General features: G+C 42.8%; 1 protein-coding gene across 1 annotated transcript in view; it reads right to left on the reverse strand.

Annotated features, from left to right (window-relative positions):
* The window catches only part of LOC140188301 (ELAV-like protein 1), a 45,304-nt gene extending 38,035 nt beyond the window's left edge, over window positions 1-7,269 (reverse strand). Inside the window, exon 1 of the mRNA XM_072244410.1 lies at window positions 7,073-7,269. The gene's annotated coding sequence lies outside the window, so the exon portion shown is untranslated. The remainder of the gene's footprint in view (window positions 1-7,072) is intronic.
* Window positions 7,270-22,288: the final 15,019 nt, after the last annotated feature.

The following is a 22,288-nucleotide window of genomic DNA, read 5'->3' on the forward strand; positions in this document are numbered from 1 at the left end:
TCATCACACAACTTCTATTAAGCTTCAGGTGATGGACTGCTACCCTGATATTCTCCTGTAAAATATCTTGATACAATTCTGAATTAAGAGCACCCTCACCGAATGAAAGTTGTCCAGGTCCTGAGGTAGCAAAGCAGCCCCAAATCACAATGCTCCTTCAACCATGCTTCACAGTTGGGATGAGGTTTTGGTGTTGGTGTGCAATGCCCTTGTCCCTCCAAACATAGTGGTGAGCATTTCTGCCTAAAAGTTTTAACATTGGTCTCATCTGTCCACACATTGTCCCAGAAGTATTGTGGAACATCCAGGTGGTCTTTTGCAAACCTGAGACATGCAACAATGTTTTTTTCTGGAGAGCAGTAGTTTCCTCTGTGACATGCTTTCATATACACTATGCTTCTTTGGTGTTTTTCTTATAGCAGACACATGACCAGAGACTTCAGCAAGTTGTAAAGATTTCTGCAGGTCTTTTGCTGTTACTCGGGTTCTTCAGTATTGCACGCAGTGCTGTTGGTGCGATCTTTGCACTCCTAGGGAGAGGAGCAACAGTACTATATCCCTTCCATTTGTAAGTAACTTCTCTTACTCTGGACTGATGGATACAGGTCTTTAGAAATGCTTTTGTAGACTTTTTCAGCTCATGCATCTCTACAATTCTTCTAAGGTCCTCTGAAAGTTTTTCTGATCGAAGTATGGTGCACATAAGCAGTTCTTTCTTCAGAAGCAACACACACAAAACTCAGCAGGCCAGGCAGCATCTATGTAAAAAGAGTACAGTCTACGTTTCGGGCCGAAACCCTTCAAGAGGATTGGAGGAAAAAAAGATGAGAAGTCAGAGTAAGAAGATGAGGGGACCGGAGGAAGAAACACACTGTGATAGATGTGATAGCGGGGAGGGGTGAAGTAAAGAGCTGGGAAGTTGATTGGTGAAAGAGATGCAGGGCTGGAGAAGAGGGAATCTGATAGGAGATCAGAAGGCCATGAAAAAAATAAAATGGGGAGGATCACCAGAAGGAGGTGATGGGCATGGAAGGAGATATAGTGAGAGAGAGAAATTGGAGTAGAGAATAGTGAGGTGGGGAGGAGGCTATAACTGCAAGTTTGAGAAGTTGATGTTCATGCCATCAGTTGGAGGCTGCCCTGATGGAATATAAAATACAAGGTGCTGCTTCATCAAGATATTAGGGGAGACCAGGGACTAATATGCTGAAATGGGAATGGGAAATGGAATTAAAATGGGTGGCAACTGGGAGATTCCACTTCCTCTGGCAGAAGGAGTGTAGGTGCTCAGTGAAGCAGTCTCCCAATCTACATCGGGTCTCACCGATTTACAGGAGGCTCCATCGGGTATACCAGCCACAGTAGATGACCTCAGCAACTTACAGGTGAAGCCTCACCTGGAAGAACTATTTGGGGCCCTAATGGTGGTGAGGGAGGTGTAGCACTCAATCCACTCACAAGGGTAAGGATCAGGAGGGAGGGATGAACGGACAAGGGAGATACATAGGGAGCGATCACTGTGGAAAACAAAGTGGGGGGTAGGGAAAGATGTGCTTGGTGGTGGGATCCCATTGGAGATGGTAGAAATTATGGATAACTATGTGCTGGACATGGAGGCTGGTGGAGTGGTAGGTGAGGACAAGAGGAACCCTATCCCTGATGGGGTGGCGGAGGACGGAGTGAGGGCAGACGTGAATGAAATGGAAGAGATGCAGTTGAGGGCAGCATTGATGGTGGGGGAAAGGAAGCCCCTTTCTTTGAAGAAGGACACCTCCATAGTTCTGGAATGAAAAGCCTCATCCCGAGAGCAGATGCAGCATAGACAGAGGAAATGAGAGACGGGGATGGCATTTTTACAAGTAACAGGATGGGAAGGGGTATAGTCCAGAGAGCCGTTAAGAGTCAGTGGGTTTATAGAAACATAAGAAATCAAGAACGGGGAGGGAGGTGTTGGAAATGGACTAAGTTCAAGAGCAGGGTGGAAGTGGAGACAACATTGATGAAGTTGATGAGCTCTGCATGGGTGCAGGGAACACTTCCAATCCCATTCTGACAGGTTAGTCCATGGCCTCTTCTAATGTCACAATGAAGCCAGGCTCAGGTTGGAGGAGCAACACCTTATTCCTTCTGGGTAGCCTCTAACATGATGGCATGAACATTGATTTCTCCAACTTCTGGTAATGCACCCCACCCACTTTTACTATTCCCCTCTCTCACCTTGTCTCCTTACATGCCCATCACCTCCCTCAGGTGCTCCTCCCTTTTCTTTCTTCCATGGCCTTCTGTCCTCTCAGATTTCCCCTTCTCCAGCCCTGTATCTCTTTAACCAATCAACTTCTCAGCTCTTTACTTCACCCCTTCTCCCCTCCCAGTTTCACCTATCACCTTGTTTCTTCTTCCCCTCCCCGCACCTTCTTACTCTGACTCATTTTTTTCCTCCAGTCCCGATGAAGGGCCTTGGCCCAAAAAGTCAACTTATTCCACAGATGCCTCTTGGCTTGCTGATTTCCTCCAGCATTTTGTGTGCATTGCTTAGATTTCCAGTATCTGTAGATTTTCTCATTTCTTTTTTGAGAAAAGCGGGCTCTGTGAGTAACTCAACTTTCTTAAAATAGGGCTGGGCACCTCTACAACCCACACCTCCAATCTCATCTCACTGATTGGAACACCTAACTCCAAATAGCTTTTGTAGAAGGCATTACCCCAGTGGTTCACATACTTTTTTGAACTAGACTGTGGTTGTTTAAAAGGTGTACTCAGTATTGATGAGTAGTATGGCTGTGTGTTATTAGTTTAGGCAGATTGTGTTTGCTTATTAATGTGACTTAGATGAAGATCAGACCACACTTTATGAGTAAGCAATGCAGAAACCAGGTAATTGCAAAGGGTTCACACACTTTTTCTTGCCATTGTATTTGTCAATGATTTGGATCACGGAATTATGGCTTTTTGGCCAAGTTTGTGGATGATACAAAGATATGTGGAGGGGAAGGTGGTGTTGAGAAAGTTTGCAGAAGGACTCCTAGGAGTATGGACAAAGTACAAGATGGAATAGTGTCGGAAGTGTATGGCCATGCACTTTTTTTAGAAGGAATAAAGGCACAGACTATTTTCTACACATGGAGCAAATTCTGAAAAGAGATGCAAAGGGACTTGGAAATCCTGTGCAGGATTCCCTAAAGGTTGCAAATTGAGTTGGTGGCAAAGATGGTAAATGCAATGTTACTATTCATTTTGCGGAAACTAGAATACAAAAGCAAGGATGTAATGTCTTTATAATACATTGGTCAGACCTCACTTGGAGTACTGTCTTGGGTCCTTTATCTAAGAAAGGACGTGCTAGCATTGGAGAGGGTCCAGAGGAGCTTTACAAGAATGATCCCGAGAATAAAAAGATTTTTGTGTTTAATGGTTCTGGCCTGTACTTGCTGGACTTTAGAAGGAAGTGGGGGGAGGGGGTCTCATTGAATATTGAAAAGCCTAGATAAAGTGGACATGGAGAGGTTATTTCCAATCATGGGGAAGAGTCTAAGACCAGAGGGCACAGCGTCAGAATAGAAGGACATCCCTTTAGAACAGAGTTGAGGAAGAATTTCTTTAGCCGGAGGGTGGTGAATCTGTGGAATTCATAGCCACAGACAGGGCTGTGGAGGACAAGTCAGTGGGTTTACTTAAAGCAAAGGTCGATAGGTTTTTGATTAGCAAGGTTGTCAAAAATTATGGGAGAAGGCAGGAGAATAGATCTCCACAAATTCCACCATCTCCAAAGGGACCCTACCACATCTTTACCTGCTCCCCTCACCACCTCAGTTTTCCACAGGGTTTGCTCCCTCTGTGATTCCCTTGTCCATTCGTCCCTCCCCACTAATCTCCCTCCTGGCACACATCCCTGCAGGCAAAGTGCTACACCAGCCCGTTCATGTCCTCCCTCACCTCCATTCAGGGCACCAAACATTCCTTCCAGGTGAGGCAACCTTTCACCTGCGAAACTGCTGGGGTCATCAGTTGTGTTCGGTGCTCCCGAAGTGGCCTCCTTTACATTGGTGAGACCTGACGTAAATTGGGGGACTGCTTCATCAAGTGCCTCTGCCCCATCTGCCAAAAGCAGAGCTTCCCAGTGGCCAACTATTTTAATCCCATTCCCATTCTGACATGTCTGTTCATGGCCTCTTCTTGTGCCACAATGAGGCTACCCTCAGGATAAACAAGCAACACCTTTATATTCCATCTGGGTAACTTCTAACCTGATGGCATTAATAGCGATTTCTCCTGGTTACATATATAAAAAAAATTTGCTCCTCCTATCCTCTTCTATTCCCCACTCTGGCTTCATAACTCTTCTCACCTGGCTATCACCTCCTTTTGGGGACCCTTCCTCCTCTCAAATTCCTTCTTCTTCAGTCCTTATCTTTCCTACCCACCTGGCTTCACATTACATCTTCCAGCTATCCTCCTTCTCCTCTCCCCACCTTTGTGTTCTGTCATCTTCCCCCTTCCTTTCCAGTCCTGAAGAAGGGTGTCAGCCTGCAACATCCACTGTTTATTCACTTCCACTGATGCTGCCTAATCTGTGGAGTTCCTCCAGCACCTTGTGTGTTGCTGAGGAGAATAGAGTTGAAAAGGATAATAAATCGGCCATGGTGGAGTGGTGGAGCAGACTTGATGGGCTGAATGGCCAAATTCATATCTATCTTATGACCTGAAGACATACATTTTGTCACTACTAAATATCAGCTAAAGGACATGTGAAACAACTATGAATAGTCAATATATTTTTTACAAACCAGCTTTCATAAGCAATACTTTAGAAGAACATTGTTTTTAAAATGAATTGTACTGATCAAAAGTTAAATCAGTTTTGATGGATATGAGGATAATCATAGAGAAACAAAGTCTTGCATAAGGTGTCATGCTGGTGAATTCAACAGTTTTTGAACGCACATAAAATTCAAGCTTAATGTTACTGTTTAATGTTGACACATCTGTTGTTTCTATCTTTGTATTTAGTCTACTGCAACAAAATGTTATACCATATTTCTTCTAAGATTAAAAACTACTTGCGCCAAGCATGTTAAAGAGCACATTTCAAGTGATCAGTACCACTAAAATGCTTCTTTGGAAGTTCCTTTTCACATGACAAGCATAGTGGCAGCAAGCAGGCAAAAATGATTTTATGATCAAAATCTGACAGGACCGGCAAGCTTCATTTTATAGACTTACTGTAGCAATTTTAACTGTTTCCATTATCTCAGTATCTAGATCCAAGAGGGAGCAAAACGATTATATTTTCCCTGATGTAGGAGAGCTTTTCATAACCCACTGTTTAATGATTAACTTTGATTTACAAAGAGTATGCTGCTTGGATCAGTGCTCAGCATTTAGTTAAATTCTTAAATTAGACATCAGAAACGAAATATCTGTACTTCAAATAATTCCGCACCCAGGCAATTCCATTAATGGAAAATGAAGGCATATGCCCAGATTTAACTGGCATACATTCCAATGAAAAAATTCTCCTAGGTGAGTGATAAAATCTTTCCAAATACCAATCCTAAATGCTTTCTTATATTCAAATAATCATTAAGTGCAAATTTTATTAACAGCACTGTAGCTTTCCCTGAAATACAGGATGTCCAAAATGTTCCTCTGGTTCAGTTAATTTAAATCCTATAGTCAGCAGTTGTACACACAACCCCAAACACTCAAAAATATACAATCTTCAAAATGTCATGTTTCTAAGCCTTGGCTTAAATCTAATGGTTTAGACTAATACAATCACTGAGGTACTTTCCAGCATCCAGTGTTCATCTACTGTTTAAATGAACCAGAGCTTCACTCGCACCTGGCCAACATTTCACACTCAACCACTTCCAAAAATGTTCAAGAAACTAATCACTTATCACATGAAACTCTCATCATTTATCACATTTGATCTGCCATGCCTCCACTCTACTGCACTTTCCCTCAATTTCCTTTAATCCTCATAAATCTACTGATTTTGAATGCATTTTAATGACATCATCCACAGGCATCTGGGGCAAAGAACAAAGATTAACAGTCCTGAATAAAGAAATCCCCCATGATCTCCATTCTCCATGACTGTGCCTACAGCAGAAAGGCATAATTCTGGAGAAGGAAGAAACTGCCAATTAGGATTTAACTGATCTTATGCACTAAGTGGAGAATTGCAGAAAATTAAAAACTAAAAGAAAATGCACAGTATATGTTCTATCTATCTTTACTTGGAAAACGTGTGCGTATATACTAATCATGCAAAACCTCTGCATGTTGTGCCTTACAGGAGAAAAGAATGGGACATCACCAATTACAAGAAAATATTAAAAGGGTTTAAGTGACAAGCTGATGAAAGGGTGGGAGAACATAATCATTCACTGGGAAATGTAGATTTTTTTTCACAGGACCTTCAACAGCTTAGAATTCCCAACAAATAATTAGTAAGAATTACAATATAATTTTCAATTAGCCTTTAAAAACATATTTTGGATGTATTACGTTATTTTTTTCTTAAATCCAGGTGCACTTCTTTTGCTCTCTGCGCTAATTTAAAGCCTTTGTATTATAAAATGCTGATAGTCGGTTATTAAAACAGCTGACCCGGGTGTGAGCGCATTGTTCTGCCGGGTGCTGTGCCCATTCCGCCATTTACGTTTCCTGCTTACTGAAAACAAGCGGTTGCGATGAGGCAGCCAAAGCCGAACATCCCGCAGCCGGAGACCTCCACACCTTTCCTCCCACACCAGCATTTGATGGAGGGCCTATTCCCACCGAGTATATCCTCGGGCTAGATTTAAGATCTGTTGAACAGTTTCCCTTAGACTACTCATACATCCTGGGCTCTACTGTTGCTTCTCACGCTCAAATCTCGGCCTTTGCTCTACTACCGCCCTTCTGAACTGGCTTCTACTGTAGTGCTCTTTCATTATTAGGGTTTTCTAGCTCAATCCAAGCAGAGGCCTAGTTGATGCCAGCGAAGGCCCGATGCCGCATGGCCGCGGCCTGGTTCACAGCTCTTGCCGGTTTTATTTTCTCTCAAGACAAAAGGCACACTTACTCTCTCTGAGCCCCGTAACCGTACGGGGTGAGGGTGTCGGACCGCTCTAACGTCTCTCCGCGACACGAGCTGACGAAGAGGGTGATGAAAAAAAATCCCCAGCAGGAGAGAGCTGCGGGAAAAAAAAATCCGTTAAAATCAAACAAAGTCAACCCCGCGCTCAGCCGCCTACGCGCGCACCGCCGGCGATTCTGAGACCGCCCCGTGCCGTGCAATTGGACCAACCGAACATCCATCTCACAACCGTCCCTGGTATGGACGCGAACAATTGGACACTCCTAACGTCAATCATCCTCCGCCATGATCGAGGCGATGTAGGATCGTACGCCATCGCTGATGGTGTGTGGTGTCTCTGTGTGGGAATATGGGGAGGGGCGAGCCGACGGGATGAGGAATGAGCTTGTGATCAAGTTTCCTAGAATGAGATTCGAGATCTTGGGATCTACTTGCAGATAATTGTGAGCTTTATGTTGAGGACTGATTGAAAAAATTAATTTTATAATTATGTAAAGCTGGCCATGACGTATGGGCGACTGAAAGTCTCACAGAGATAAAACCTTTTCTCAAGCGGTGTAATAACCACTTTCAGTAAAACATTATATCTTAGCTCAGGAATCAGGAAAAAGTCCATTGCCTTAAAAAAAACTGTGCCTTGGGATCATTTATGCTCTCCGGGGAGACGTGTCTGTTTGTCACCTTGTGTTACCGGCTGCACCTCCAATGGGCAATCCAAACTGGATTTTTGAGTGCCGAATATATCCGGTTTATTTGTTTGTTACGTTCTCAACGAGCTCTCTTTTAAAAATTGATGTACCAGTTAAAAACCATAAGGTTTTTTTAAAAACTGTCTCCCTTGTATGTTTTCTCTTTTGTGAATGTGTGGTATTCCTGATGTTCTGTTGGACATAAGTTCTTATTTTTTAAGATAGCCAGCTGTGCAGATTTCGAGTTGAAATTGGGTATCTCGGTAATAATACCCAACCCTTAAGTCAATTGCATCTAATTGAACAGAAGGTTATTAAGTTATTTCAAAAACTGCAACATAACAATTATACAGGTAGGGCATTATATTATTAACATTCTGCCAGAAATTACTTGTAGTTGTGTACAGTTTTTAATAAGGTTCCCTGCTCGTTGTTTTGATTATACCCTTGGTCAATTGGGACGGTAAAAATTTTCCACCAGTTAATTCTCCTTGTATTTTATTACATATTTATAATGCAATTTGCTTTTATAAGTTTGTAATAGATTCACCTTTAGAGATCAAAGACAAAATCTGTCAACTTCTGTATTGAAAAGAATCCAGACTCTGTCTTGATAACTCTTCAAAAAAGAGAATCCTCTGAGAAGAAATGCCTCATCTTTTAAAGATTGTAAATTGCTAAGTTAGTTTATTGTCACATGTACTAAGATATCGTGAACAAGTACCTATTGAACGCCGTTTACACAGATCATTTCATCGCATCAGTACACTGAGATAGTACAAGGGGAATAAACAATTTTAAAAATATGGAATATATTACAGTTACAGCAAGAGTGCAATGCAGGCATACAATAAGGTGCAGGGCCATGATGCAATAGGTTGTGAGGTTAAGAGTTGATCTTATCATATAAGGGACCCTTCAATATTCTTAGAAATAACAGGACAGAAGCTGTCCTTGGGCCTCGTAGTACTGTATGTCCTTTCAGTGTTTTGTTCTTCTGCTTGATGGGAGGGGTGAGAAGAGAGAATATCAGGGCTGGGTGATTTGTTTGGTTATGTTGCTTGCTTTCCTGAGGCAGCAAGAAGTGTAGACAGAACCCATGGGTTGGGGTGGCTTTGAAGGGGTTGGGAAAGCTAGTTTTCATGACTTGCTGAGCTGTGTCTACAACTCAGCAATTTCTTGATTTCTTGGGCAGAGCAGTTGCCATACCAAGTCATGATGCATCCAGATAGGATTGTTTTCTATGATGCATCTGTAAATGTTGACGAGGGTCAGTTAGGGCATGCTGAATTTCTTTAGCCTCATGAGGGAGTAAAGGTACTGGTATACTTTCTCGGCTCTGGCTTCTACATGATTGGACCAGGACAGGCTATTGATGATGTTCATTCTCAGGAACTTGAAGCTCTCAGTCCTCTTGATTTCAGCATTACTGATGTACATTACCCTGCCTTTGTCCCCTTCCAGAAGTCAATGACATTGAAAGAAAGGTTGTTATGATGATACCTTGCCATTAGACTCTCTAACTCAGTAAGACCCAAGGAACTGATTGTGGACTTCAGGAATGGGAAGTTGGGAGAACACACTCCAGTCCTCATTAAGGGGTCAGAAGTAGAAAGGGTGAGCAGCTTCAAGTTCCTGGATATCAACATCTCCAAAGATGCAACATATTGATGCATATACAAAGAACACCTGCCAGTGGCTGAATTTCATTTGGAGTTTGAGGAGATTTGGTATGTCACCAAAGACAAGCAAATCTTTATAGATGTACTGATGCATTCTGACTGCTTACAACAGATGGAGGTGCCAATGCACTGGATCAGAAAAACCTGTAAACTCAGCTAGTCCATCATAAGCACTGGCCTCCCTACCCTCATGAACATATTCAAAAGGGGATTTATCGAGAAGGTAGCATCCATCTTCAAGGACCCTCATCATCTAGAAGATGCCCTCTTTTCATCACGACCATCACAGAGGAAGTACATCAGCCTGAAGATTTAGTCAACTTTTTAGACAGCTTCGTCCCCTCTGCTATCAGATTTCTGAATAGTCAATGAACATCACCTCACTATTTTGCTTTCTTATTGCACTACTTATTTTTGTACTTACTATTTTAACTTGAGTATTTTTAAGTATTGTACTGTACTGTTCCTGTCAAACAACAGAATTCATGATGTGTCCATGATAATAAGCCTGATTTTTTTTCTGATATTTTATAGCTTGAAGATTAACTTACCACTGCATACAGAATATTGCAAATGTTACTAAATATTTCTTCGGTACTTCAATGAAAACCAAAATAAAACTGCAAATGCTGGAAATTTGAAATGAAACTAAATGCTGACAGAAAATCTCAGCAAATCAGGCAACATATTTGGCATGAGAAGCAGACAAAGCAGACATCCGTCAGAATTTGTAGTTTAGTTTTTGATATTAGAAATTAGCAAGATTGTTACCATTCATAACAGAATGGCTAATGGCTTAACAATTCACACAGCTGTGATGTCCCATATGACAGTTACCAATATTTATGAAGAACGTCCTCCCCTGAAAAGCCAATTGGACATGAAATTATGAAGCATCTTTAGTTAATAGCATAGTTTAGATGCTATCATTAAAAAATAACTTGCAGCAATAATTGACAAACTCAAGGAATACTCAATTTTAAGTGCATCTGCCTTCTCTGGAGTCATTTCTGGATATGCAACCAATAGATTATGGATTTTTATCTTTAGCAAACATGATGAGGATAGCATACCAGATATTACAAATAAACAATGTTGAATCAGGCACAGAGATTCACTAAAATTAGTGTCTACAAAAGTAACAGTAAAGAATGATTTATACAGGTATCATTAGGGGACTTGGCAGCACTGGTAAAACCATTTATTATCCATCCATAATTGCCCTTCAAAAAAATTGTGGTGAGACATTTCCAAGAATTACTGTATTCTTTTTGGCTGCTGAGTAGAATTCTGAGATTCAGTTGCAGGAACAATTCAATATTTCCAAGTTAGAATGGTGTGGAACTTGGAAGGGACCCAAGAAGGGGTAATGATTCCATATACTTGTTGTGAATTGGAGGAGGAGAGAGGTGGCACAACTTAAGGATATATTGCACATGGTGTACACTGCAGCCATATTGAACTGGTAGTGGAGGAAATGAATCCTTAAAATGACAAATAATAAAGGAAGGGGAGCTGGCAATATTGTTTAAACAATCATATCTGTAAGAAGGGTTAGTATATTGGAAAGTTCATCAGAAAAAGGTTTAATATAAGAGAAAGTGGTCAATCAGACATTTGAAATTGTATCTCTCATCTACCATAGACCACCAAACAGTTTGAAAAGCAAACTATCGCGATCATGGACTCTGTGACAGTGTCTACGCACCGGCACAGGTGGGCTGAGGAACGGGTTCGGCAATCACGATAATGAGAATGGACATTCCAGCTAATTGCTGTTTCATTATGGTGGTATTTGACTCCCTTCTTTCTGTTCTAGTCTTGTCAAGGTTTGATCAAAAGCACAGCAACATTTATGCTCCCTGCTTACCCTCATCCTTGTCCAGGAAAGAGGACTACTGCTTCAACTGATTTTGTAAAGGAGCAGTATTTATTTAGTATTTAGTTATTACTTCCAGCCACAGTATTGGCATTTAACTTTCAGTTTGAGTAGTTTTAGTTAATGGCCCTGTGGCCTAGCATGTATTGTTTTTCTTTTCCTTTAAATTCTACAATAGCTTTCATTAGTCAGTGAATTGTTGTCCCTGTTCGTGTCTCTCTCTCTCTCTCTCCACACCTGGGCCATATCTGAATATTTTTTGCCAGCAAGTCTCAACCATGAAAATAGACTCAGCAAAGAGAGAACAGCTGATCATGGCCCTGAGATTCATTGACTAGGTAGGTGAGAAGTTACATCCCGTCTCCACTGCGAGCATATGGAATTTAACTGCATAGTCCCTCATTATTGCTTTCCAGTGCAGACTGAATACAGGGGTCCAGCACAAGATCTCTGTCCGCGATGAGCAGGACAGTCTGGATGACCTGATTAATCTGGCTATTTGAGTTGACAGCTGGATAGCTGAGTGGTGCAGGGAAAGAGTGTCTTCAGCCTCCTACTCTTTGCATCTCTGTCTGTCTTCACCCTTACCCTCATTACCCCGTACCTAGACCACGGAGGAGCTTATGCAAGTAGGCACATGCGCCTATCTCAGGAGGAGCGAGATTAGCACACGATCCAGGACATTTCAGGGCATCGGGTTCCAAGCATCCAGTAAAAAAAGGATCAACAGGGTCAGGGGTCCTGATGGGTCGGTTCTCCCTGCAGTTGGCTTCCCCTAATTGTGCAATGCTCCCACCTTCCTTGTCACTGGGGTCTTGGACCCACGAACTTCAGGCACTTATCGACTCCAGGGCAGTTGAGAATCGCATACATACCTCTCTGGCTCAAAGGTAGGGAGTTCTGACTCAGAAATTGAGAGAAAAGTTCGATGTCATGGCCCTGGATGGTTAATCTTTGGGCAACGGTCAGATCCACCTTTCCACCAAACCCCTCCAACTTGTGCTGGTAGGCAACCATTGGGATAACTCTCCCTCTGTCTGGTTAATCCACCTGAACTTCTACTGGTGTTTGGTCTCCTCGGTTACCCTGACATAACCCACAGTTTGATTGGTCCCTTAATGCACTCCAAGAGTGGGGAATAGCAGGCCTGCCTACCTGTCTTGGTGCTGCTCAAGCTCCAGTCTGTGAATCCCCTCCTGTGACAACTACTGATGTGGACCTGTCCAGCATTCTGGCTGAATATGCTGATCTTCTTAAGGTCTTCAGTAAAAAGAAGGCCACCACCCTGCCTCCACACTGGCTATACAACTGCACCATTGACCTCTTAACTGGTACTAGTCTTCCCTGGTTCCGGCTCTTTTCTCTCACTCATCCAGAAGCAATAACCATTGAAAAGTATATCAAGGAGGTATTGGCCTTGGAGTTTATCCATCCATCAACCTTAGTAGCAGAGGCAGGCTTCTTTTTTCTGAGCAAGAAGGATGGCAAGCTCCGTTCCTACATTGATTATTGGCTCCCAAACAATATCACAGTGAAGAACCCCTACGTTCTTCCGCTGCTTGCCTTTGCATTTGAAGATCTCCAGGGGGCAATCATATTTTCCAAGGTAGATCTACACAATGCTTATAATCTGGTTCTTTTCGGAGAAGGGGGCAAGTGGAAGACAGCTTTCAACACCTTCGCTGGTACCTTGTGATACCCTTTGGTCTGGCCAACATCACTGGGGCTGTTTTTCAGGCTCTAGTAAATGATGTGCTCAAGGGCATATTGAATCAGTTTGTGTATGGATGACATTCTGATTTATTCCCGCTCTCACCAAGAACACATCCAATGTGTTGAGTGTTCTTAGATGGCTCCTCGAAAATAGCTGTATGCCAAGCCAGAGAATTATGAGTTCCATAAAAATCAGGTGTTGTTTTTGGGCTATGTACTTAACCTTTCCAGTGTTCAAATAGACCCGGGTACACTTCAACCAGTCATGGGGTGGCCCTAACAATCTATGGTTAAATAGGGTTTGCGAACTTCTATTCCACTTCATCCAAAATTTCAGCTTGATCATGTTCCCTAAAAATGCACTCACCAGGAGAACCTCTGCAGGATTCCACTAGACAATCAAAACAGACCAAGCATTCTTGGAGCAAAAGCAATGCTTCACCACTGCCCCAATGCTGCAACACCCAGACCTATCCTGGCTATTCATCGTCGAACTGGATGCATTAAATGTCGGCACTAGAGTGTACTCTCTCAGTGCTCTTCTGCAAGTAGCTGGCTGCACCCTTGTGCCTTTCTTTCCTGTCACTTGACTCCAACCAAGAGTAACTACAATGTTGGGAACTGAGAACTTCTAGTTATTAAGGAGGACCTGGAAGAAAGGCGACACTGGCTGGAGGGGGCAGAGCATCCCTTTTTGGTTTGGACAGATCACAAGAACCTCTCCTACATCCAGGACACAAGGAGACCCAACTCCCATCAAGCCCGTTGGGCTCTCTTCTTCACCTGCTTTAATTTCATATTCATTTATTGTCCCAGCAGCAGGAATACCAAGGCCAATGCTCTCTCTTGGCAGTTCAACGGGTCTGAGGACAATGCCAATCCAGAGCCTATTCTTCCTTGCTTGTGCATTGCTGCTCTGGTGATTTAGGGAATAGAGGCGAAGGCGAGGGTTGCCCAACAGTTGGATCCAGGTCCAAGTGGGGGACCTCCCAACCGACTGTTTGTCCCTGCTATGGTGCGCTCCAAAGAGTTGGAATGGGGTCACTCCTCCCATCAGGTTGGCCATCTGGGAATTCAATGGGCCTGGGAGTTTATCAAGAGATGATTTTGTTGGCCATCTATGTCCCAGGTTGTCCACAATTTCATCTCTGCCTGTCCTACATGCACAGAACAAGATGTCACATCAGTGCCCTGATTTGTCCACTGCCTGTGCCCCACTGCCCCTGGTCCCACTTCTCAGTGGATTTTATCTCTGGTCTGCCCCGCCTAATGAAAACACTAACATTCTGATCATTGTGGTTCAATTCTCCAAGACTGTCCCTAAGGTCCCATTGGCTTGTGTGACTGTCACCTTCATGGTTCAACATGTGTTCAGGCTGCACGGCTTCCCTCAGGATATAGTGTCTGATCGAGGACCACAGTTCACATCCATTTTTGGAAGGCTTTCTATTTTCTTGTGGGAGCCACGGCTAGCCACTCATCTGGTTTCCCAACCCCAATCTAAAGGCCAGACTGAGAGAATGAATTGGAGACCACCCTGTGCTGCTTTGCCTCTTCCAACCCTACATTCTGGAGCTACCAATTGGTTTGGGCAGAGATTGCCCACAATAACCCTTAGTCATCTTCCGGTGGCTTATCTCCCTTTGAGTGCCAGAAGAGACTCCAGCCATCGCTTTCCCCTGACCAGGAGATTGTCGTGGGAGTTTCTGCTGCTGTACAGTTAATCCAACTCTATAAGTGCATGTGGAGATGAGCCAGGGCTTCTCTGTTGCACACTCAGAATTAACATGCCTGGCAGGTGAGGACTCTAAAGCCTGGAGAGAACGTCCGACTGGCATCAAGAGATCTTCCCCTGAAAGTTTAGAGCCGTAAGTTGGCCCCACGCTACGTGGGACCATTCATAGAGAAAAACGCTATCAACCAGGTCTTTTAAGGATTGCAGCTACCATCATCAATGAAGATCCACCAGTGTTCCATGTTTTCCAACTCAAGCCAATAACCACCAACCCCTTGATCCAATATCCCCATCTCCCCCTCCTGCCTGTTTGGTGGATGGGTCCCTGATCTGTGCTGTGCAGCAACTCCAGGCATCTTGCCAGCTGTAAAGCAAGGCCCAGTACCTCATCGATTGGGAGGAGTATTGTCCCGAGGAACATTCTTAGATCCCAGCTTGATATCCTGGACAAATCTCTCTTCTGGGACGTCCAGCAGAAACAGGTCTATAGTGCCTTGGGAGCTGCGTTTAGGGAGGGTGGAGTCCTATCACAACCACGATTCTGCTGCGGCTTCTATGCACCCACCCACACATGCAGGCTGCACAACAGGTTCAACAATCACGCTTGTGAGTATGCAAGTTCCAGCTCATTACTGTTTCATTGTGGTGATATTTATCTCCCTTCTTTTCATTCTGGTCTTGTCAAGACTTGACCAAATGCATATCAACATTTATGCTCCCTGCTTACCCTTATGCTTGTCCAGGAAAGAGGATTATCATTTTGATTGATGCTGTAAAGGAATGGTATTTATTTAGTATCTAGTTATTGCTTCGAGCTGCAGTGTTGGCATTTAACTTCCAGTTTGAGAATTTTAGTTAAAGACCCTGTTGGCCTTGCATTTATTGTTTTTCTTTTCCTTTAAATTCTGCAGTAGTTCTCATTAATGTCAGTGAACTGTTATCCAGTTTCAGTGTCTCTCTCTCTGCACTTCGGCCATACCCAAAACTTTTGACACAAACAGAGGCAAATTTCTGATAAGTTATAAAGCATTTCAGTGGCTCTAATATTAACTTGGACACAGTCACCATAAAGGGTTAGAGCGCACAGATTTCCTAAAATGCATTTACAAGTTTTATTCGTAGCAATAATACATAGTAATGCATAGCAAGGTCAGCAAAAAGAATATGAAGAGCAAATTTGTTTTCAGGAAATCTGATGGTCCTGATGGAATGCATTCCAGGATACTGAAAGAGATGATGAAAGTTATTGTAGTCTCATTTGTGATACCAAAAGTCTGTGGACTCTAGGCAGGCCCTGGTGGACTAGAAGACAGTGAATATCACACCACAGTTTATAAAAGGATGTAGGCAAAAGGCGGGCAACTATAGGCCAGTTAGCTTAACATCTCCAGTCGGGAAAACGCTTGATGGTTTCATTAAGGAAGAAATAATGGGGACATCTGGATAGGGGAGGTTCCATCAGGCAGACACAGTGTGGATTCATGAAGGGCAGGTTTGATAAATGTACTAGGTTTCTTTGAGGATATAATGAGTGTAGTGATAAAGGAATTAATGTGTCTGTGCACGACTACATGTCGATTAAATAAAAGTACACATGGGGGAGATGGCTTTAATTGTTGTATTCACATTGGAGAGAGAGAGAGGGAGTGTACAATGTGCATGCACAGACAACAGATCAATACGCGGTGCTAAAGGGGGTGGGGGTCATTGCTCTAAAAGAAATAAATCTACACATTACTTCCCCTCTTTAGATTAATGCAACATAAAACAGTATATGTACGAAACAATTAATTTCCCTTTCATAAACCAATATTCCAAATAAACATGCTTTTTCAATAACAGCCAATAACTAACGTAACAGTTCTAAAGGTTCAGTCTTTTGGGTGGTGCTTTGTTTCTTTCAGGATAGCACCTCTGGACCTGTGGGGTGGTATCAAATTTGCTAGGTGTCTTGTCTAAATCAACGTTCTTGGTTTCCAGTGTCACATTGCTGTCTAACATTATCAATGAGAGGCAAGGCCAATGACTATAGTCTGTGTGTCTTATGGGATGCCGTTGACTCAGGTGTGTTCTTCGGCTGAGCGTCCACATGACATTTGATCTCCAACATCACTAGGTCAGCTGGTGGCATAGTGGCATCAGCGCTGGACTTCAGGGCGAGAGGTCCCGAGTTTGAATCCGGCCGGCTCTCTTGCGCGCACTCCATCCATGTCTGGGTTGAGTGTCGAGCTAACAACTCGACCTCTTAAAAAAACCTGGAGAGGGATAGGCTCTGCCAGGTTTCAGTTGCCCAAGACACGCCGTACGATGAGCATACCAAAAAGCTTGTTATGACGGCGCTCCGACAACTCCACGGGAGTTAAGGGCGCGTGCACACACACACACACACACACACACACACACACACACACACACACACACACACACACATCACTATATACATCAGTGGTGCAGTTCTTGTAGCTATCCTACCAGGTGTCCACTTGTCTTCTTGGTAATCATACACTAGGACTTCCTGTCCAATCTCAAAGTTTCTTGCTGTCTCACTTGGCAACTGGCTGAACTGCTTGTTCTGTACTTCCCTCTGGTGGTCTCATATCAGGAGGTCAATGCGAGATCTCAGATTCCTGCTCATGAACAGCATTGCAGGTGTTTAATTTGTTTTTCCATGAATAAGTCCCAATAAACAAAAAGGAAGTTGTCCACCTTGTGTTGTAGAGAAATGTCCTCCTTGTCCATCACTTAAAGGGACTTCCTGAAAGTTTGGATAAAGCTTTCAGCTAACCCATTCTTTGCTCAGCGGTGAGGAGCTGACTTGAAATTTTTGACACCATTTTTCTTCATGAATAGTCTGAACTCTTCTGACATGTATTGTGGTCTGTTGTCACTCACAATTTGTTTTGGTAAGCTATTTCTGGAGAAGATAATCCTCAGAGTGGAAACAGTCTTTTCTGATGTGGTTGACTTCATCGGTATGACTTCAAGCCACTTTGAATGAGTATCCAGAGCAATCAGATATGTGGAGTTCATGAATAACCCAGTAAAGTCAATATGCACTCTTTGCAATGGTAAAGATGGCCACTTCCATGGGTGCCCGTGGAGTGCATTTTGAACTTTATGGCATCCTGAACAGCTTTTAGTCAAGTCTTCAATCTTTCTATCTATTTCCGGCCACCACACATAGTTCTGGGTGAGACTCTTCTCCTTGACTGTAGCCAGGTGTTTTTCATACAGATTTTCTAATACTTTTGTGCAGTTTAGTGGAAACCATAACACGAGATCCACAGGGTTCTTTCACATACAGACAGTTGTTCTCGTCTCACTGAGGAACATGGGATTGCCATGAGCTGGCCATCCTTGCATGGTGATGTCAGACATTTGCAATGTTGGGTCATACCTTGTTTCTCCTTGTATTTCAGAATTTGTTACTGGCAGTTGGTCCACCAGAGCTGTATAGCACTTCTGTTGGGTCACAGTAGGAAGGTATTTCTTCTTTAGTTGCCAATAGTGGAAGACATGACAAGCCTTCAGCATTGCTGTGTTGTTTGGTACCCTTGAACTCTATGTCATAAGAGTGGGGTCCTAGGAAAAGTGTCCAACGTTGTAACTGGGTAGTAGACATCACGAATTCCTTTCCTGGGATTGAAAATGGACAAAGGGAGCTGGTAATCTGTCACTATCATAAACTTTTGTCCATAGGGGTAGTGGTGGAACATCTTTATTCCCCATATTAAACTAAGGGCTTCTCGATTGACCTGTGCATAGTTGCTTTCTGCACTCAGCAGTGATCGTGAAGCAAGTACAATGGGGCATTCAAATCCATCTTTCATAATGTGTTGCAAAACAGTTCCAATGTCATATGAGGATGCATTGCATGCCAGTCTGATAGGCAGATATGGGTCATAGTGGGTGAGTAGTTCATCAGATGTTATTATTCTCTTTGTTTCCTTGAATGCTTTTTCACATCTTTCTGACCATTCCCACTTTGCTCCTGTCTGTAACAGTGTTTTCAATGGATACAGCACTGTGCAATGTTCGGGAGAAACCAGTGGTAGTAGTTTACAAGGCCCAAGTATGACCTGAGTTGTGACACATTTTCCGGTTTGGGTGCCTGTAGCACTGCTTCAATCTTCTCTTCTGACTTATGTAAGCCATGCTTGTCAATGACGTGTCATCAATATGAGAATTCATTCTTGAAAATCTCACATTTCTCTCTCCTTATGTGCAAACCATACTCACTCAGCCTGGTAAGCACTATACCAAGGTTCTGGAGGTGCTCTTCATCATTTTTGTCAGTCACGATGATGTCATCATTGTGTTCATGGGATATCTTGGAGTACTTGGTCCATTGCTGCTAGACTCCTCAATCTCCATTTGCAGATAGGCTTGTGACAAGTCAATCTTTGAAAACCTCTCCCAGCCTGCCAAAGATGCAAAAATGTCTTCTATTCATGGCAGGGGTCACTGCATAGCACGCAGCACTGTGTTGATACTTACCTTGAATCCCCACATATGTGAATGTGCCTTCCCTTTCTTGATCACTGGGACAATAGGCATGGCCCGATTTCTCCACTCAATCTTGGAGAGAATTCTAGATGCCTCCAAGCTCTACAGTTCAGCAGCCACTTTAAAATGTAATGCGTAAGGCACTGGATGTGCCTTATGGAATCTTGATGTTACTGTTTCATCCAATTCAATTCTGGTCTTCATGCCTTTGAGTTTACCAATCTCCTTCTCAAACACCTTCTCATTTGCATTAAGCAGCTGTGCAAGTCTCTGGTTAGTGCTATCATTTGGGCTGCTACTGCCCTGTTGATGACATCTTTGATTGAGTCCCACATCCGAAAAGTGCTGGCCCTCCACTTTTCAATACACAACTGCTGTGTTTGGCCTCCATATGTCACCTTCACTTTCAGTTTGCCTTTAGGGTACACTTTTTCACCTGTGTAGGTCTTTAGCATCACTGAGGTCTTCTCTAATTGCATCTTAGAAAATTGTCTGTTGTAATCAGCCTCTGGAATTATAGATAAAGTTGACCTTGTATCCAGCTCCGTTTTCAGTTTTACACTGGACACATCTATTGTGATCCATATTATACTGCAATCTGCTTCAGTAATACTTTGCAGTTCTAGGTATGACAGTTCACCCTTGTCAGACTCTACGATGTCTGATTCTGTTTTACATTCAATAACCTTATGCATTTGCTGAGTTTTCTGTTTGAGATTTTTCACCTGGTTGTGCTTTTTGTCTGTCTTGCACATTCTGTCTATGTGACCTTGTCTGTGACACTTTCTGCAGACTTTTTCTTTGAACCAATATTCATGCGCATCATTGGAGGATCTCCCACATTGATAGCATCTTTGGGTTTTTGCACCATTCAGGAACATTTTGTGTATTTCACATTCTAACTTCCTTTTCTCTAGTTCTGCTGCATCCTTTGCTGAAGTCTCTAACAATATTATAATGGTCAATGCCCATTCTAAGATTAGGTCTCTTTCTGCCAGTAGCCTCGTTTGAGTGCTTTGACTATGCATGCCACATAAAAGCCTGTCCCTTAATGCATCAGAAAGTTCATCCCTAACGTCACAATATTGGGTAAGTTTGCGCAGTTCTGCAATGTATTCAGAAAGGCTTTCATTTTTGACTGGTTCCTTTTGTACAATCTAAATCCCTCAGCTATTATCAGCAGTTTAGGGCTCAAATGATTTTGTAAAATTGTAACAACTTCGTTGAATGTCTTACTTGCTGACTTTGCAGGGGTTACTAAGTTGCATAAGAGACTGTATGTTCCTGAGCCCATTAAGCTAGGAAGTGTAGGGACTTTCTTTTGCTCTTCCACGTTGTTTGCGTTACAATACAGTTCAACCCTCTCGATATATGACTCCCAGCCTTCAAAATTCATCAACTTTCCCAACAGCAGCCATCACTACATTATTTGCACTTTAAATTCAGTGTGTTTTTCATTGTTGCTATCCATGTTTGTTTCTAACAAGTGTTTGTTAGAGTCTGTGACAACCTCATGCTGTTTAACTCTCGCTGTTTTGTCCAGTAACGGTCAGTGCAGTTCATGATATCTCCTGACATTCAGGTTCATACTCGTCGCCAATTAATTGTGTCTGTGCACAACTACATATCAATTAAACAAAAGCACGCATGCAGGAAATAACTTTAACTGGTGCATTCACATTGCGGTGAGAGAATGAGAACAATGCACATGCATAGACAACAGCACATGCGCAGAAGACAGATCAATACGCAATGCTACGGGGGGAGGGAAGGTCATTGCTCTAAAAGAAATAGATCCATATATGACAGTAAATGTGATATACTTAGATTTCCTGAGGCATTTGTAAAGTGCTGATGACACTAAATTGAGTGGAAAAGCAAATAGTGCAGAGGATGAAGAGAGTCTCCAAAGAAAGATAGATAAGCGAGTGAGCAAGGATCTGGCAGATGGAGTACAATGTTGGTAAAGTCATCCACTTTAGAAGGAAAATAGAAGATTATTATTCAAATGGTGAAAGATTGCAGCATGTGGTTGTGCAGATGGGTTTGGGAGTGCATATGAATGAATCGCAAAGGTTGTTTTGCAGGTGCAACAGGTTATCAAGAATGCAAATGGAATGTTGGCCTTCATTGCTAAAGAAACTGAACAGGCAGGTTAAGTTGCAACTGTACAGGATACTGGTGAGGCCTCACCTAGACTACTGAATGCATTTCTGGTTCCCTTATTATCTGAATCATCTGCAGCTTAACATCAGTAAGCCAAAGGAGATGGTGATGGACTTCAGGAAGACCAAGCCTGCACTGCTCCCTGTTACTATTGGTGGTGAGGACGTGGATGTGCTGAGGATCTACAAGTACCTGGGAGTGCACCTGGATGACAGACTTGAGTGGAGCATCAATACAGAGAATGTGTACAAGAAGGGCCAGAGTTGCCTCTACACCTGGGACTATATTTGGAATTCAGAAGAATGAGAGGGAATCTTGAAGAAACCTAAAATTATGAAATGTGATAAATAAGATAGAGGTAGGAAAGTTGCTTCCACTGATAAAGGAGACTAGAACTAGGGGACAGATCCTCAATATTCAGGGGAATAGATTTAGTACGGTGATGAGGAGGAACTAGTTTTCCCATAAAGTAGTGAATCTGTGGAATTCTTGGCCCAGGGAAGTAGTAGAGGCAACCTCATTAAATATATTTAAAATACAGTTAAAAAGATTTTTGCATATCAGGGGAATTAAAGATTATGGAGAAAAGGCGGGGCATGTAATTGTGTCAATGGCCTGATAAGCCATGATCTTATTGAATGGTGGAGCAGGCTCGATGGGCTAGATGGCTTACTCCTGCTTCTAGTTCTTATGTTGTTATCAAGTTGTGCAGATGGAAAAGTACCAGTATGAAAGCACTTCATGGCAGTGATCGTGGGTTAATATAATAATAGAGGGGGCGGGTGCAACAACAAATAGGTTGTACATTGGAGAATGGCCAAGACTGAGAGG

Source organism: Mobula birostris, chromosome 26, assembly GCF_030028105.1.
Source record: "Mobula birostris isolate sMobBir1 chromosome 26, sMobBir1.hap1, whole genome shotgun sequence".
Classification (NCBI taxonomy): Eukaryota; Metazoa; Chordata; class Chondrichthyes; order Myliobatiformes; family Myliobatidae; genus Mobula; species Mobula birostris.